The sequence below is a fragment of the Pinus tabuliformis genome, chromosome 2_1, assembly GCF_031772625.1.
Source record: "Pinus tabuliformis cultivar Carrire ecotype Pingquan chromosome 2_1, CPIR1, whole genome shotgun sequence".
Lineage (NCBI taxonomy): Eukaryota > Viridiplantae > Streptophyta > Pinopsida > Pinales > Pinaceae > Pinus > Pinus tabuliformis.
The window spans coordinates 815551713-815567425 of NC_142299.1; positions in this window are offsets into that span (position 1 = coordinate 815551713).

Sequence of the window (15713 nt, forward strand, 5' to 3'; positions counted from 1 at the left end):
CCTAAAGAATGTCCTCTTAATTTGAAAGAAACTAATAAGTGTGCTATTTGTGCAGAGGACCATGTCAGATAAAAATGTCCCTCTATACCAAGACTTAAAGCTGTATTTACAGGGGGGACAACCTGAAGCTAAATACTTGTATGCTATGGGAGCAAAATGAAATTGGCCTCAGGTAGGTGCAGGTATGGCTCCTGAATTTTCCCCACACTATTTTGGTTATAATTCACATGCATATTCTTGTCCTAACACTAATTAGCAGTGGCAGTATGGGAACCAATATCAGCATGGACAGCCTTCTCAACCATGGCAACAAGGTTGGAGAGGGCCAACTCATTCTCCATATTCCTACCAGCCACCCATGTAGTCATATCTATCTACACATACACCTTATTCAATGCCTCAATCTTTGAGTCAGTCTACTCCACCATTACCTTTACCTCCTCAGTTGCCTGCTCAACCTATGCCCAATCCTAACAATAATAAAGCAGTGCAAATGATCTATATAACAAACCCACCTTTATTCGAGTACCAATCTATTCCAGTTGGGGTTCATGATATTCAATTAAAGTCGGGAAGGACTGTAACATCAGAAAATCAGAAGCAACCTAGAGTGATTATTAAAGAGAAAGAAGAAGAGGAAACTCTTAATCATTCCTTACCCTCTGAATCCTTGCCATCTTCTTCCAACCAGCCTCCCTTCCCAGAGAGGCTAGTAATGGAAAGAAGTTAGCCTATTTCTGAGACTAGATTGGCATCAGAGCTTTGAATCTTTTCATTAAGATACCTCTGCTCCAAGCCATCAAATAGATCCTTATTTGTACCAAGATATTTAAGGAACTCTATCTCAAGAAACCCGGGAGGAAGAGATTGGAACCCCAAACAATTCAATTTGTTGGTAGGGCAGCAGAGTTGATGATAGGATGTGTGTCTATGGAAAAATATACTGATCCCGAAAACCTTGTTGTCTCAGTTTAGATTGGTAATGTCCTTGTCTCTAATGTTCTTATAGACCTGGGGGCAGCCATTAATATCATGACTAAGCAAACCATGGATCAACTTCGGTTATCTCATCTTCACCCTACTCCCACTGTGCTTGAATTAGTGGATAGATCTAAAATTAAGCCAGAAGGAGTATTGGATGATGTGATCATCTCATTAGATTCTTGGGAATATCCTGTTGATTTCATTGTGCTTCAGCCAAAGAACCCAGTAGGAGGACATCCCTTGATCTTGGGTCGACCATGGCTTGCTACAGCCGATGCATATATTGGATGTCGCTCCGGTGATATGTATATTTCGCATGGAGATTCTAGGAAGAAAGTTACCTTATACCCCCTTGCTAGATCCATTCAGGACCTTCGAGATACTTTATGGTTGGATCAAATTAGTGATGAGGAGACTCAGCCCATTTCCCTTATCCATCAGTATACTAGGTCTTCACAAGAAGATGAGATTCAATATTTCCTAAATAATCTAGACACCATGCCTAATTTTGAGCTATTGAGCCAAATTTTTAGCCTAGATTTTCAAGATAACCATGATTCTCATTCTTCTGTACCACTGCATTTGACCACCCCTTTGAGTACTATTGAGCTTGATACTACTCTTGTTGAGATTAGCCCTGGTAAATCTTTGTATATTAGTTCAGATTTGGACTCATCTTAGTAAGAGCAGCTTGTGAATTTTTTGAAAAACCATCTTAGTGCCTTTGCATGGGGTAATGAAGATATGAAGGGTATTCCTCCTAAAACTTGTACACATCATATCTATATTCATGAAGGAACTTGACCTATCCGACAACCCCAAAGGCGAATGAATCCAACTCTAAGAGATATTGTGAAGGAAGAAGTACATAAACTCTTGGATGTTGGTTTTATCTATCCTATTTCTGACAGTCAGTGGATCTCTCCATTAGTGCTAGTACTTAAGAAAGATGGAAGATGGCGTATTTGTATTGATTACCAAGAATTAAACAAACCCACTCTCAAATATTACTTCCCTCTCCCTTTCATTGACCAGGTGCTTGATACCCTTGCAAGAAAGAAATATTTTTCCTTTTTGGATGGCTTCAGTGGTTATAACCAGATATAGATTGCACCCGAAGATTAGGATAAAACTACTTTTACATGTCCATGGGGTACATTTGCTTATAGAGTGCTCCCCTTTGGTTTATGTAATTCCCTGGCTACCTTTCAAAGGGCAGTCCTGGCCATTTTTGCTGATCTAGAATTTGTAGAAATTTATATGGATGACTTTTTTGTGTTTGGTGATTCTTTTCAGGAAGCTCTCGAAAATCTGGAAAAAGTACTTCTTCGTTTTCAAGAAGCCCATCTCACCTTAAGTGACAAGAAATGTAGATTAATGTGAAAAGCGAGAGTGGTACTTGGCCATTTGATTTCTAGTAAAGGTATCTTGGTTGATGTAGAAAAGATCGAAATCATTTTGCATCTTCCTGCACCCAAAACTCAAAGGGAAGTAGGAGGTTTTTTAGGACATGCTGGTTACTATAGGAGATTCATTGAAAATTTTTCTAAGATAGTTGCCCCTCTTTTCCGACTTCTAGCTAAGGATAGTGAATTTTCTTGGACCACAGCTTGCCAACAATCTTTTGAAACATTGAAGGAAAAGTTAGTACATGCACCAGTTTTACGAGGTCCTAATGGGTCCCTGCCTTTTCACATTTCCTCTGATGCTTCAGATTTGGCTATTGGTGCAGCTTTAGCACAAGAGGAAAATAAACAATCCTATGTTATTTATTATATTGGTAAGAATTTGTCTTCTGTTGAATTAAATTATACAATTACAGAGAAAGAGTTTTTAGCTGTAATTTTTGCAATTAATAAGTTCATACACTATATTACAGGATATGAAGTATTTGTACATACTGATCATTCCACGATCAAATATTTGATGAACAAGCCATTAACTAGCGGTAGAGTGACTAGGTGAATACTATTGTTGGAGGAATTTAATATTACTATTGTTGATAGACCAGGAAAATCTAACGTTGTAGCATATTTTCTTTCTAGATTAGATAATCCTGGTGAAGCAACCCCTGTTAATGATGATTTCCCGGATGAACATCTTTTTCCTATGTCAACAGATTCTCCATGGTTTGCCGACATTGCTAATTACTTGGACACTGGGAAAACACCACCCCACTTGTCTGCTCGTGAAAAGCGGAGTATTATTCATAAAAGTGCTGCATATTCCTGGATTCAAGGAGATCTCTTTTACACTGGTCCATATCTGATTATCGATAGGTGTGTAAGAGAGGAGGAAGTGTTTGACATATTGAAATATTCTCATGATGAACCTTGTGGAGGCCACTTCGCTGATAAGTGGACTGCATATAAAGTATTGCGTGCTGGTTACTTTTGGCCTTCCTTGTTTAAGGATGCTAAACAGTATGTCAGGTGTTGTGATAGCTGTCAGCAAATGGGCCAACCTAATCAAACCAATGAAATGCCTTTATGCCCCCAAGTTATGATTGAGCCATTTGAAAAATGGGCTATTGATTTTACAGGGCCAATAAATCCAACATCATCAAGTAAAAAGCATATCTTGGTTTGTACAAATTTTTTTACGAAATGGGTAGAAGCTAAAGCTATTTCTTTTACTACAGAAAAAGTTGTTGTTGATTTTCTATTTACTGAAATCTTTACTAGATTTGTTGTGCCTAGAGAAATTGTTTCTGACAATGGTCCGCAATTTATTTCTAATCTGGCACAGGGTGTGATGGAGCAATATAAGATCTCGCACAGGAAATCCACGCCATATCACTCGCAAGCAATTGGCCAGGTGGAATCGATGAACAAAGTGATCAAGTCCATTATGAAAAAGATAGTAAATATGCATCAGAAGGAATGGGTTGAAAGATTACTAGAGGCTTTGTGGCATACATAACCACTTGGAGAAATAGCATGAGACATACACCATATGAGCTAGTATATGGAAAACAGGTTCTATTACCAATTGAATTCCAAATCAAAACTTTCAAAACTACAATTCAGTTAGGACTAGATCTCTCTGAGGCACAACAACAACATCTTCTCCAATTAAATGAGTTAGATGAATTTTGTAGGGATGCTATTCAGCAGAACATATTAATTCAGTAGCAATGCAAAAGGTGGCATGACAAGTTTATTCAGAAAAAGAAATTCTAACTAGGTGATTGGGTGCTCCTTTATGATTCTAGATTTAATAAATTTAAAGGGAAATTACATACCCATTGGATGGGACCTTATGAAGTGATCCAAGTATTTGAGAATGGAGCAGTAGAAGTTAAAACTATTGATGGAAAAAATTCAGTATTCTTGGTAAATGGAAATAGGTTAAAGAAATATTTTTAGCCACCTACCATGAAAGATTTTACACAACAAGTCAAACAAAAATTTGGGACAGTAGTGGTGAATGGCAATACTAACCTTTTGAAAACATGAATTCTTCTTCTTCTTAAAAATAAAAATGAAAAAAATAATAATAATAAAAGTAAAGAAAAAACATTTTCCTGTAATTATGAAAATCAGTTTGCTGACATGATTGCAGAAGGATCAACCTAAAAACTAGCTTGTTGGAAGGAAGATAAAAAATTTCTAATAAAAAGAAAATGTTGCTTCATCTTTAGATATGATAGCAATCACCAAGTAAAAGAAGGTTCAACAGAGCCAACCTTTATACAATTGGGGTAATTGGCATGGATATTTTTACTGAAGTAACGCTTAATCTTTGCTATAGTTATTTTTTTCTTGCACCAGTGCAAGTAGACCTTCCAGAAATTTTTCTTCCTTTCTTCATATTCCACTTCCGTAATATTCCCTCAGTTTTCTTCTTCAATCCCAGAATGATTAACCTTCCCACATTCTTCTAAATTTACCCTGTCCACTTTGAAGAAATCCCACTTACCCTTGAAATTTTTTCCCTATCCCACTTCTGTTTATTCCCTCTTTTGGTACTATTCCTGGAATCCCTATAACATAATTCCTTCCCATTCTAAAATTTCCCTTTTCCCACTTCTTTATTCCCTCATGAATTTATTGCAGGATCTCGCACACAAAGAGCAAAAGGATATGCTTTGAAGTATCAAGGAAGGGTGAAGCAAATTTCCAGTATAAGTTGAGGAAGTCATGTGGAAGTCTAGCCTATATTTTATTTAAATTCTCTATTTTTAGATATTATGCTTGCACTAGTGCAAGCATGTTGTCCTATGTGATAAAGCAAGAAGAATGGTACCAGCAGAATATTATAATTTAAGCAGTGCAAGCAGATCAGTGCAAGCATGCACCCTATCAGAAACATAGTACAAATTATTATTTTCATTGCATACGGCATAGCAAACTGGTTATCATGAAAATTTATATGAAGTCCTTTGACTTAGCCAACGAGTACTTATGCTATCATAATAACTAGGAGAAAATTATTTAAAGTACAAGGTGTTTTTAAGTTAGAAGTCATGATCATTTTTTAATGACTGCTAAGTTCTTTTTTGAATTATGGAGTGCGGAAATGTTTTAACCGTTGCTTGGACATAATTTCCCCTCTCCACCATAATCTTAGATGTCCTTCACTCATAATGATTACCTCACCTAGCCGTTAAAATGCTGCAGCAAGTACCAATCCGGTCTGATCTCAATGTTGTCATGCATCTACGACGAATGAACAGATGATAAGATGGAAGGGATGGTGGACAGTTGGATCTCTATTTATAAGAACCGATTTCCCCGATATTGCATGTAAAATTTTCAACTGTTCATAGCCGTTAAGTAGCGATGCCGCCTGTTCGGAATGAACCCTCATCTCTCAGTAGGGTAGAGCAGACTGTCGAGTATCGCAATAGTCTTGCACTATTGTGAGACTCAGGCTTTCTTCAGTTCTTGCAGAAGTTTGACAGGCATGATAAAGAAGTGGCTTTACAGTTTGCCAGGAGTTTCAGAAATGGCCGAGTGAAAATTGGGCCTCTCAAATTTAAAGTCACAGAAGAATTTATAGTAGCAGCGATAGGCTTGGAGAACACTGGTGAACAGTGGTTTAAAAATCAGAAGCTAGAAAGGAAGTGATGGCAGTATTTCGTCATCGACAAGAAGATAGAGGTAGACTGGAAGGTAGGAGTTCCACGCGGTGCCCTGTTGGGATAGTAGAAAGACCTCCTTTTATTCCCATAGAAGTTTGTAACCTGTGAGGGAAGATACACCCGCACTTTGGTATATCATTTTAGGATGTTGCAGCATTTTGAAGCCGGTTGGCACGTCTGGTGGAGGATGAATTTCCGCTAATTTCTACTTAAGAGCTTGGAAAAAAATGGTTGAAAGTGTGCAGGATGGATGGCTAGACCATGCTGACACGAAGCTATATCACCATGGCCTAATAAAAATTTTGGTCCTGAAACAGTTCGAAGTTAAAGGTATGACATGGGAGGTGCTGTTAAAACAACTGCACAAAGAGATAGCCGCTGGAAAGGAGACAGAGGACCTCGCCAGCACAAGTAAGGGCCTGAGTAAAAATGGAAAGGGGAGTCTTTCTTGCACCAGTGCAAAAAGAAAATGATCTGAAAAAGTATAAAAGGCCCCATCTTCAAATAAGAAGATAGCTAGTGCACCAGTTGAAGAGACTCCTTCTACACCACTAGTACAGACACAGACCCCTGAAAACAGGGAAAATTTTAAGAACCCCCTCTAAATTTATAAATATAATAAATGGGCGAATCTCCATGGTATATAGGAAAAATGGAAGGCGATTTTATCAATAATATAATATGTATATATGATTTTTTGGCGAATCTCTCACCAGGCATGGCGAATATTTTACTCAATTATAAAATCTTGTAAGATCTTGGCGAGTAAAGTCCTAGTGAATCTTAGCATAGGCTACATGCTGGTTTAATTCCCCCATTTAAATAGGCTACATTCTAGGCGAATACCATGGGTCAATACCATGTGTCATTTTTATTTTTATTAATTCTAATATTAGGGTTAATAATGGTTTTTTGCATGGTATTAATAACAATCTAGTCCATGGTATTTGTCCCATAGTATTTTGGCCATAGGTTTCACCTAAATATAACCCATTTTTTGAGTGTTCATAAATATAAGGTGACTTACGGAGTAAATATAAAAAAATGTTTTATTTGTTTACCATACCTCTCATTTATTTATATTTTTATTAATTTACCATACCTCTTTTACAAATATGGTATTTGGCCCATAGGATTCACTTGAATAAAACCTCTTTCTTGAGCCTTCATAAATAGAACGAAGGTTATGGACTAAATATAAAAAGAGGTTTTATTTATTTATGATACGTCTAGTTTATTTATATTTTTATTTATTTACCATACCTTTTGAGTAAGTATAAAAAGACGTTTTATTTATTTACCATACTTCCACTTTACTTATATTTTTATTTGTTTACACCCTTACATGTATATAAGGTGACTTATGGAGTAAATATAAAAAATGTTTTATTTATTTACCATACCTCTCATTTATTTATATTTTTATTAATTTACCATACCTCTTTTATAAATATGGTATTTGGCCCATAGGATTCACTTAAATAAAAGCTATTCTTAATAATGGGCGAATGGATTCACTTAAATAAAACCTATTCTTGAAAATGGGCGAATGGAAGGTTGTAAGTCCTAATTTCAAGGGCTAAATTTACCTTTTTTACCCTCTCCCTTAAAATAAGGTAGGCTATTTGAGGTGATTTGTAAAAATGTACTATGATACAAAATATTCGCCCACTAAAAATTTAAAACCCCTTAATTTCGCCAAAGGGCGAACATTCGCCCCTAAAATTATCCTTTCCTGAAAATGACAACCTGCCAGTCCTTGCGGACGCAGCAAAATTTGCAGAGGTCGAAGACGATGCTCTGTTGGCTGATTTCATTAAAAAGCCCCAGAAAAAGAATAATGTATCTTATGCAGGAAAAGGACCATAGTCCTCACAGGGCGTTGAATCCCAACCTGCACCAGTACAAGAAGAAGAACCAGTGCGAGAAGAAGAACCGGAAAAAGAAGAAGAAGAAGAAAACGAAGAAGCAGAAGAAGAAGAAATAGGAGGATAAGAATCCGAAGAAGAAGAGACGAAATCCGAAGAAGAAGAGGCAGAACCCATAGAAGAAGAAGCAAAAGAAGAAGAATAAGCAGGAGGAGAAGAACCCATAGAAGAAGAAGCAAGAGAAGAAGAACCAGAGGAGGAAGAACCAGAAGAAGAAGAACCAGAGGAGGAAGAACCAAAAGAAGAGGGACTAGAGGAAGAAGAGTTCCCTGACATAACCATGATGGATATTGAGGTCCCTGAGGAGGACACAACCCATGCCGAAACAGAAAAGGAAAAAGATTTGGTAACTCCTGCTGCTTGGGTAGTTGAACTAGAGCTTCAAGTGTAGAACTTAGAACAACTTATAGCCAAAGCATAGGAGGATAAAGAAAAGAGTAGAGGAAAATTGATGGCGGAGATCCAGAAAAAGAAAAGAGAAGTTAAAGTCTAGAAGTACCGAGCTGTGCAATGTTTCAGGCAACTTAAAAAAGTGACAAAGAAATTAAAGAACATCAGAAAGAAGATGTCTAAAACATTGCAGGCTAATGATAGTATGCCAGAGCAAGACTGAGCTGGAATGCTCAAAGTTTTGAAGTTTTTTTGTAGAGGTAAAGAGTTGTGTGAGGACACACAACAATTTAGGGATGGGAGGATGTTAACCCCCTAATTTTCTCTCTTTTTGCATTTTCCCTTTCCTAAATCATAACTATTTACCGCCGTTTTACCTCTCTTATACACCCTCATCTTGCACTAGTCCAAGAACGATGACATATTTCGTATGAACTTTAGATTTCATATTTTTAACTTAATTTGGAATTAATTAATTATTTATTACATGATTTCTTGCTTATAATCACTCTTGTAACTTATCGACATCTACAATGTTTATTTAGTAGTCAAGTGCTTTCCGTGACAGCTGATCCTAGTGCAGGATCAAATCTTGCACCGATTCCATCACAACAAATCCTTGCAGCAGATCTAAACCTCCTTGATCACCGCTTCATTTTGAGTAGCTTCAGCCACGACAGCAGGATAGATCTGAAGGCAGCCGAGCTCCAGCCACGACAGAAAGGTCAATCCAAAGGCAACCATGATCGAATTTATGAAGAACGAACATCCAGAGATTCGCTACGGCTAGTTTTGTTGAACTGTCTAATTTTGAAGGTCGAGAAACTAAATTCTGCATATCGATTATGTAATTGGTTAAACGATCATTTTGGCCTTTGGCCAAAGATCTATATAATGAAGAATGTAAATAGGATGAGAGATTTTTTGATAGTAATTGATATAGAAGATAGATACAGCCAGAGAGGTGGTAGCAGGTTGTCGTATTTTGTTATTGTCTGAATCTGGGCTGGACTATGTATTCACACATGTATTTGCCTTAGTGAATTAATAGAAAGGGAGCTCTACCTCATGTTTTATAAATCATATTTCTATGTTTGAAACCTGATGAATTGATAAAGTACTGAGTAGTGTTTCTATTTGAAAGGAAACACGCTGGTTGGCTAGGGCCCAGCCAACCCAACATGTTTACCCTATTTCTTGTTTCTTGTAATCTATGTTTATATTGTCAAGTGTGATTTAATTTCAAGCACATGTATTCTTGTTTGAGTGAAAGTGGATCCACTGTGTGAAGTAGTTAAATTTCCTTTTCCTGCACCTGATTTCGGATTGGTTTTCCTACCTGGTCGAAGCAAGAGAAATAAACCTGCACCAATGCACGTTGGTGTGCTATTCATTTTCTGCAGTTCTGTTTGATTGGTTTTCCCACCTTGTCCAAGAAAGAGAAATAAACCTACACCAGTGCATGTTAGTGTGCTATTCCTTTTCTGCAGTTCTATTTGGTTGGTTTTCCCCACTTGGTCTAAGCAGGAGAAATGAACCTGCATCAGTGCACGTTGGTGTGATGCAACAAGCCTTTCTAGTTTACATCCTGCGATTTTCTTTCTTTCATTAAATACTTTATCACAAGATAAATTATATGGATTGTTTCTTTATTTCTGCACTCTCTCAAAATCAGAAACATTCATTTTTATGTGTGCAATTTGATTTCATAGTATAATAACACTTGCAGTAACTAAGCACTTGTTTTAAGAATTAAATGCTAAGTGAAAGAAGCTCTGATTTGGTGTAAGAACTAGTTTCTTGCCCTGGGATCTGAGTGCTCTGAACCTAAAAAAGTTCAAGCCCTTGCCAGAAGTAAAACTCTTTTAGTAAAGACACCATTTATATCCTCTGCATAAATCTCTGTTCCTACACTAGTGCAAGCACACTGCGATAGTGCAGGACAAATTAGTGCAAGAAGGAAATCTCTACCTAAGCAGGTTTGAAGGGCCCATCTAATGAGACTGCTAAGTGTCTTTGCTAGAGAAAAACACACACTCAGTAGTTAATCAATAGTTAGCTAGAGTGATTGCCCCATTATTTCTAAATCCTTTTTGCAAATGTATTCTTCCTTGTTCTAGTCTTAGATTATTTTGATGGTTCAAGTTGTCTTTTTCTCCTTTTAGTTTTATTCTACAATCTTTCCTTTAAAGAAAGTAGGGATTTATATTAGAAATATTCCTACCATCTCTGGCATTGCCTGTGCTTCATCTCTAAGTTTACGGATCCCCCGGGTTACTTCATGTTCCTTGAACTCTAGAATCTTTATTTAGGTCCTAAGACCCTCTTTTATCCTCCCCTCGAGATAGTACATTCCCCAAGACCCATTCTTATCATGTAAACCATACCAATGGTGACAAAGATCCCCCCACAAATGCCAAATATTACCTACAGATGTCCTGTGTGGTAATTCAAATACTTGTTAAAGAAGATTGATCATGGGAATACTAAAATATGATCCTTCCTTCACAAAGATTAAGGCCCCAAGTGCCATACATGGTGTAAAAAACCTCCTAATGATATTGAGGCCAAACTTAGAGGCCCCAAGAACCAACTATGGCACAAAAAACCTTCAAATAACACCCATAACATACCTGAAGGCTAGCTATATCTTATAAGATAGGATATGTGTGGTGGTTTGAGGCCTTATTCATATCCATTGAACTACTAGAAAAGTTTTGGTTATGGACTAAAAATCTTGTTTTCTTTCCCTATCTATTGTAGAGGCCATAAAACCCAATCTTACTATGAAAAACATACTAATTGTGCCCATATTCCCATTCTAATATCTTTTTCAATATGGATATTAAACATGAGAAATAATTGTTTTAGGCCTAGGGCCCTTTTTCATTCCTTGGCCAAGATATAAGCCCTAAATCCCACATATGACATGGAAAACCTCATAATGAAACCCTTATCCTAGATGTCAATTCACATCGAGTTGGAACCCTTTATAGTTTCTTGAACCTCACCATTTAAGCTGTTCTGTTTTCTTTAATCTTTCTTTCGAGATTTATGGTTAAGTTTCTCACATATAGATATATAATAACACCATAAACTATCTCTATCAGAACATAATATATATATATATATATATATATATATATATATATATATATATATATATATCATAATCTTTATAATCTATATTTTCAAAAATAAAATCATATTTATTAAAATATAGTATTATATACTAATATAAGATTCAATAAATAAAAAAATTCAACCATTAATTTTAATATATTCTTCAAAATATAAATTAATCGATTGGGTCTGGAGTATGCCTTAAAATAACTTTCTTTTTCTTGGCTAAGAGCTTGTCTTCCTCAAAAGTAAGGAATTTGGCTAACCACCCAAGACACAGAGACATCTAGTAGCAGTGAAGGCAAACCCATTGATAGACCATCAATGGTTCATTTTAAGTTTCCTAGTTTTCCTTAAATAAATAGAGAAAATTGTCCTCACTGCTAATTTAACAACTAAGTTATAATATTTTTTTCTACTATTAAAAAATATAAATTAATCAATTTACAAATGGTTTAGTTTTTATTAAAATTAAATTTCTCTAATTTTATATTAATATTAAGTTAATGAAATTGAAAGATTACATGTTTCAAAATAAAACTTTACAACAAAATTATTGTTAATACAATTTTATTTTTTTTAATTCCATGATGTTAATGACGAGATAAGTTCATTCTCTGAAAATGTAATCCTTCCAAAAAAATGGATGTAACTTTGGAATCCCAGACAATGCTTCCTTCTTATTTTAGTTCTTCATTTTTGCCCAAAACCTCATTGATCTGTTTTTCAAGGTCTGAAGTGGCTTCAATCTGCGAGTAGTCAGAATCTTTTGTATTCATTAATCTGATTAAGCATTATGGCACCGCTTAGAAGAGGCGGGCAACCCGTTTCACCTATATGCAGGAAACACCAACAACATCAGTAGGGTAGGGTGGTGTGGGGCAAGGCAGACATGGTTTGTGCTTTTGAGAATGGTTGCCTTCTTGTACTTCGCCATGTAGATGATCTCCTATAATAAGCCCATTGATTTGGTGCTTCATATGCTTTGTAAGTCAATCATAAAGCTTGGCCATGCTCAGGGTTTGATTCTGTGTCTGAACCCTATTTTTATGCCCTTTAGATTTTTAATCATAGAAGTTTTTAACCCTGGTGAAATTCATCAAGATATTTCAACAATATTGCAAGGAAATTAAAAGGTAAAATGACAACTATGTTTCCTTTGGCTTCAGGTTAATATGAATTTTTTATTAGTACATTTCATTTTTTGTTGATCAATGATACACAAGAAATCTTTCACATGGTCATAGAGATTCCGAGATTTTTGAACTTGCACTTCTTTATAGGATTCATTAACAACGTGTTTTCCAATACACTGTTAGATCATCCATTGGTTTACGGTGTGTGGAAGATAGTTTGGGTATCTAGATAAGTCTTTCAACACATGCTTTGGATGCAAATGATACTCTTTGTTTTCCTCCCCTCCTATGCCATTGTCACAATGCCTAGCTAATTTATTGGTAGCTATGAACACCAAAGTCCAATTTATCATGGAGGGAGAGAGATTGAACCATGTATCTCCCTCGAATTAATAAGGCATCATAAATACACCATGGTTATCCTTGAATTCGGGGTTCATACAAAGAAGTTTTTTCTTTTCTTTTCTTTTTTTTTGGTTTTGAAATCTGATGGACAACAATCAACTGCCCAAATCAGTGGAAAGTTGTCCATTGGACAAATGGGGTTTGCTATTGCAGTTCCACCTCTTGGTTCTAGGCCACAAATCAACACAAAACTAAGCCTTTTGCATCATTTATCAGACACAACTAAGCCTCTCCAAATGTTTTCTATGCACACAACTAAGCCTTGTTATCCTAACTGCATTTTTTTTTTGTCGATCAAAAATGCTTTCATTAGATTTTCAATAAAATATAGCTTACAAAGATCATATGGAAGCCTCTGCACTAGAATTTTTGAGAGTGGGGCCTGGGACATACCAAAAAGGACAACTAACATTCATTATTTCGGAGGGTGTTCAAGCCTAAACATAACTGACATAAACAAAAAGAAAACCATAACTGATAGTTTCATATCAAGGTGGTGGGTGAGGAGGAAGTACACGAGGAGCAGTGAATAAATTGACATGATCATGGATATGTAAGTCAATATGCTCTCCCAAACTGTGAAGGTGGTCGTTCATACGATGATGCTGACATCAGAGACTATCTAGCTATTCCAATATCTCATTCTGGCAATACTAGATGTCCTGAGAATAGGCCATAGTCTCATTATTATCTTCATACCTGTGATCTTGAAAGATATCCATATTGATTTAGATTTGATGAAGTTGCACTGCAAAAGATTCCATAGTCACTGGAGCTACCACTTGGCCATTCAAATGAATTGGAGAGACAATATTTGTTTCCTCGATGTCCCAGCTACTAGAATTGGTCTAGGATGCACTATGTCCTGGCTCAGGATGCCTCTCTTGTTACTGCTGCCCACCCCCACGATGCGGTTGACCCCGTTGACTGGGCATTGAGAAAAGAGAAAAATTAACTAGAGAGAAGGAGGTGGCTCCCTGAAAAGAAGGACACCTATAATAACAAGAACTGATACTTGGGTTGTTGAATCACCCTCGAGGAGACTGTTGCACCGGGCCAGTCACCACCCTTCTGCAAGGCCGAGATAAAAAAGCCACTAACCACAACATGTGGCTTTCACCCCCCCTGTTGTTACCACCCTAAGTGCACATCAACCCATAAAGGCACATCGTATGTGCCCTAGTCACACCGAGGCTGACTTTACACCACACAATTCCAAAGGACAGACACACAAATCCCACAAATTCACACATGAGCACCACCATATGGGCAAGGTTCTGAGCAAACCACCCAACATGAATGGGAGGTTCAAACTCTTCAACCCACACAATGTTTGATAGGAATAAGACAAACAAGCTGGGGTCCACATCGAATGGCCTTCACCTCTTATGTCGCAGACACCCCAGGTGCAATTCAATCCACTAAGAACCCACTAATTGCTACCCGAGCACCACCATATGAGCAGAGTTCTAGACTAACCACCATACAAAGAGATGAAGAGACTCACACTCCTTATCCCACGCGTAGGCAAGAAGTATCAGTGAGACAAATTCCTTCTGCTCGAACCAGTGATGGGCCAGAGCTTGGTGGTGGCTCAGCTCTGCACCTGTTCACATCCTCGAGTCCCAAGGGAAAAGCAAGCCATGAACCCCAGACCACACCACAGGGCCTTGATCCCCCAAAATGCCTCTCAGCCAAGGTCGAAACCTTGGGGAGCCACCATGGATACAAACCCACACTCCCTGCGTACCAAAACTCATCTCCCAAGCTTCCACACTAAACTTCCTTCACGACCAGCTTGCAATTATAAACATGGTAGGAGCCTCCCACATACCTTTGGATTGAATGCACTAATTTTTCATGAGTGTGAAGTTATGAAGTGCATGGAGTTGGAGCAGGTCCCGAGGGTCGCTCTGGTGCCACTTGTACCACCATCCAATCACCTCCATCGGGGGGAGGAGAGTCTTTTTCTATGAGGTCCTGAAGTAGTTGAGCATTCCCAGGGTCTAATTTAGCTATACCGAGCACTTCGTGTTAAGGGGAGGCGAAATCATGATACTTATGTGATGCTCTCTTATTAGCCAACCTGTCTGCCACTTTGTTACCAGCTCGGAGAACATGACCAGTAGTGACATAATCAAATCTTTCGAAGATATGTCTTATGTGTTCAAGTTGAGCCTCTAGCTGCCCACTCTTGGAAATTCTGGTGGTAGGAAAACCATTAATGAGCTTCTGGGCCATCTGGATGACCAATTTTGAGTCTCCTATGATATGAACATTGTGACAATCCATATTTCGAGCAAGGGAGAGGCCTTTCTCAAGAGCCATCAATTCTGCTACATTTTTTCTCATGGAGCCACATAAGGCAACATAGATCCCAAAGGGAGAGTCATTAGAGGATCCTAGGATACCCTCATACCCAGCAGGGCCTAGGTTCCCTTTAGAGGCTCTATCGAAATTTATTTGAACGAATCCTTATAGGGGTAGTTGGAATACATATGGTGAAGATACAGGGAGGATCTTTTATAGAAGGCGTTTGAGGAATGGACATGTTCTGAGCTAGGTTAAGGGCTACAAGAATGGATGTCTCATGCAGGTTGGCCTTCCAATCATCTAGATCCCATCTCTTTGACATGATTGTCTCCCTTTTGTTTTCTTTCA